At 40.0% G+C, this 4,339-nt stretch overlaps 1 pseudogene; it reads right to left on the bottom strand.

Annotated features, from left to right (window-relative positions):
* Positions 1 to 3,256: 3,256 nt before the first annotated feature.
* LOC102888669 lies at positions 3,257 to 3,994 on the bottom strand (annotated as a pseudogene).
* Positions 3,995 to 4,339: the final 345 nt, after the last annotated feature.

Here is a 4,339-nt window from a genome sequence, read left to right on the forward strand (position 1 = left end):
GCATACACAACAGCAAAAACAAAATACTTTAAATACCCTAAGGTCCAAAAATAAGGGGTTACTACCCCTTATTTTTATTTTTATGTATTAGACTAGCAGTTTGATTAAAATGAAACAAATTTATATTCGTTTCTTTATATAACCTACGAGTTGTAAATTGCTCTCTAATAACTCTTAACAATAATTTTTCAAGAGTTTGAATAATTTACTTCTTTATAACTTACACATTAATAAATATATCAGATTAATGAGACTGACCTATTTAATTCACCCTTTATTATTTATTCTATCTTTAGCATATTTTACATACTTAAATGTGAAAATCACTTTGCCTCATTTGATTTATAATTTGAGTTTGCTTATAAATTCAACAGTTTTTACTTATTGCTATATATTTTGTTTTACGTTAGACCCTGAAAAAAAAAAATAGTGAGAAAAGATAGCTAAACTCAAAATGCTTAAACCGTAGTGGGGGGGAGAGATGAAAATCAACATGCAAAAAAACTCTCCTGAGTGTATATCAGATAGGTTTTAAGTTTTAAGCAGAATGTATTTGAGTAACAGATATTTGGAACTTTATAAAAATCCATTAGAGAAGAAATACCGATCGTATCTTAATGTGACTAGAAGAACTATGTTTCAGAGAGAGGTCTTGATATGCAGGCCATTCTCTAATATCTGACTGTGGCAAGCACAGACTCTTCCAACTTGTGGTAATATAGAGATATAATCTTGTAAAAAATATGATTGTAAAAATATCGAGCATGAGTGTTTATGTAATCGACATCATTAACATGACTCTAACCGTCATTCACTGTTAATAGATAATGAGGATTTATAACTCCAGTTTCACTCAGATTTGACCCAGAGAAGAACCTTCACGTCACTCAGCCTGCACTCTTTGGTGTATGTCGTGTAGTACAGCTCATTGTAGCAAAGTCTCTGCAGGGATCATCAGAAGTATCTCCCCATCACCGTGAAAGGATAAGACGGAAGTGAAGACAGATGCCGAATGATGGAAAAAATTAATATGTAGTTACTGAAAGCAATATGAAAAGTGACAGAAGGTCAGTTCTAGGGAGAATTGAAATGGTCTGGTGTCTGTAGGTATCACGGGGGTGGGATCAAAATTACATACAGTTTCAGTTTGGTGAATCGGGAATAATGGACTCGCGAATAATGTGTGGCTTCTGTGGCACTTGCGTGACAGTTGGACATGGTTGTAGACGTGTCGTACACGCTCGTAGACGGTGCACTAACTTCTGATTGAGTTGATGTGGGCTCCTGACCTGCACGTCAGAGCACAGGACTTGAAATTCTTTATAAGATTTCTACAGAACCTTAAATCAGCTTCAGAACTCCCAGAGGTAAAGAAAACATTCGAGGACCAGTAGCATTAAAAAAATAAATTATGGCACTTTCATTCAAAGAACTACTGTGCAAACTATGGACAGTTGTGTGGAATAATTTACTTATTTAATAATGACAATACCCATAAGAGGAGCATGAATTATTATGATATCAAAAAAAGTGGCAGAATATGAACTGTGGTCAGTTTTGCTCCATTTGTGCATCATGTTCCCAGATAACATGACAGGGCGAATCCCAAAAGGAAAGCAGCACATATCTCTTTAGGGGAGGATCTCATACTCTTTTAAATATGCATGTTCTACTGTTTTTACAGTGAGCATTTATTAGATAGATCGGGAGACAGAGAGTAACATAACAGCGACGACTGTGAAGAGAATCAGTCCCGCATCTGATTTTCGTCTTCTGATCTAAGGTCTTCTAAGAGAAAGAAGCTGCAGTCGCTCTTACAGCAAAGTGGCGCTAGTGTCCACAGCCAAGCTAATGTGTGGAAGCAGTAGCCTTCCCCCCGACTTTCTTCCTCTTTCACTGTGTTTCTCCAGCCCGGTGCTGCTCCCATCCTCCTGTACCCTCCCCACTGCACACGCAGTCACATAAACGGCTATCCTGTGACACTGAGTGACTTTCAGTAGCCACCAAAGGAGAGACACTCAAACACTTTCTCCCCTTTCTCCCTGGAGTGCTGCATCCTGGAAGAAGTATCACACAGGGCAGCGACCTCGCTGTGGCCCTGGCACATCGAGAACCAAGGAGTTAAATGCTAATGAAGACCCTGGAACATTTGAAGAGCTTACTCATCTGTAGAAATATTTCATTTCTCTTACGAGGAGGCAAATGACATTAAGAAACCAAGCCGAAGCGGAATAAAAGTCAGAGTCCCTGTAGGGTAAACAGTAAGGTGCACACAGGGACAATGCCTCTGCTTTTCTACTTTGTTTTAATTAAGTGCTTCTAGTCTATCCTCCCTGGACCCAGCATTTTTAGAAAGTGAGGATGAAATCCCAAGTTTAGAAGTAAGCACTCGTTTCATGAGAAATGAAATTAATCTTCTGCATTTTCTAAGGTGACTTTGTGTGATGTTTCCTTCTGAAAAACAGTCATGTTTTAAAGACATAAGAATGCGTTTTAAGCGATGCGTTAGGAACCTGGTTTTGAGAAGACGAATGGTGCCATTTCTTCTAAGTCAGGCTTCTACGAACCTTTGAGTTCATTGATTTACATTCATGGAGGAGTTACTGGGAGTGAATTTCCTCCACTAACTACCGGTGGCCTCTGAAGTGTCTTGAGGCTCCTACCTGAGATTTTAGTCAAGGCTGTGGGAGAAGTTCCCATATTGAGGAAGAGATGGAGAGACTGTTGCTTATAGCAGTTTTGTGATCGTCTGTCTCATCCTGTCTGTCCCAGTATTTAGTTAAGTATGAGTCGATGGATGACATTCTTTTATATTAAAGTGTTATATGCTTCCTCCTCTCTCACTCATATAAGATTTATGTATTCTCAATTCAATTTTTATTTGCCAATTTATTTCGTTAACATATTAGTAATTAAAGCATGCAGATAATATAGAGTAGTGGATAATCCTCCCAACATAATTGTGGCTACCAGCTGATAAGTTCGATTTAAGTCTCTGGCATGTTATCTCATTTAGTCTTTCTGTCCATTTATAAATGAATGAAGTGAGAGTTGGAGATACTAATTCATTTGCGATTTTACACGGCTAGTGTATGGGAGAACTGGAATTACGGTTCAGATCAGTCTGATGTTGGGTCTTTATTTCATCCTTACTGTGTATGAGCTGTTGAAATTTTAGAGCAAATTAAATTATTTTCCAGTTTGAAAGAAGTCGCTGTTTGTTGATAAGGTAACAGAAATAACCACGGTAGCTGCCTTAGTCCCTCCTTCTAGCAAGCCTGTTGACCCGGTCTTCCCTGTGTCAGGGGTCTGCACCTTCCCCACAATCGGTGGTCTTTTTCTTCATTCTCCCTCAAGGAGAAGATAACGCGAAGGGCTGCAGGACGTTGCTTAATTCTTTGGAGTGTTTTTCCAACAGTATAGCTCTCATGAGTCAGATCCTCCACGCAGACGATGCCATGTTTACCGAGAGATCGCTCCATCCATGAGTTACCTCTCGGGACAATTTGTTCTGTTGATTTTGCCATAACCACACTTGTAGGTCATGCACTGACCTCAGGTTTGGGTGTCCCACACGACCCATGGTTCCGTTGTCCTCAGCATGTTAACAGGGGCCTTGCCGAGCTTAGCAAGATCCCGTCGAAGATCTGGTGAAGGTAACGCAGATGCAGCACCTTTGGACCTTTGGGCTCACACCACCTATGCCTCTGACCCTGATGACACATGACAGTTTGGGTTCCACAGGTACACGGAAGTTGCTGGCTTTTTTTTGCCATCTTAGACATTCGAGTCTCAGGTCTGTACACCTGCCCATGCTCCTTGTGATAGCGCTTAGCTTTTTCGTAGAGAAGCTTCCTCTTTGCCTTTCAGAAACATCTCTGGGACACACTATTTTTCTCAGGCGTTTGATCTTCAGCTCTGCGAAATTCCTCCACTTTTTCTTGAGGGTTTCTGGCACAGCAGGAACCTCCTCCTCCTCTTCTGCACCATCCATGGTTCCAGCCAGAAAAAAGGAACAGATTAAAATTTTTGATCAGCGTAATAGTCTTGGAATATAAACCATTTCTAAGATTCAGTGAACTCTGAGTAAAAAGTGGAAAGAAAGCTTGGGGAATTTGAAATCGGTGATGGAAATGGAGAAAAGCTTTCCCACATTCTAATGTTTTTAAAGCCATTTATGGTTTGTTCTCTGTTCCCCATATGATAACAAACAGGAACTCTCATAACCCTCAAGAAAAGAAAAATTTCATGTATATATGTCTGTCTGTCTGTCTGTCTACACACACGCACACACAAGCACGTACTGACACCCACACATTATTTCTGTAAACCTTATGGC

The sequence above is a fragment of the Pteropus alecto genome, unplaced genomic scaffold (assembly GCF_000325575.1).
Source record: "Pteropus alecto unplaced genomic scaffold, ASM32557v1 scaffold66, whole genome shotgun sequence".
Lineage (NCBI taxonomy): Eukaryota > Metazoa > Chordata > Mammalia > Chiroptera > Pteropodidae > Pteropus > Pteropus alecto.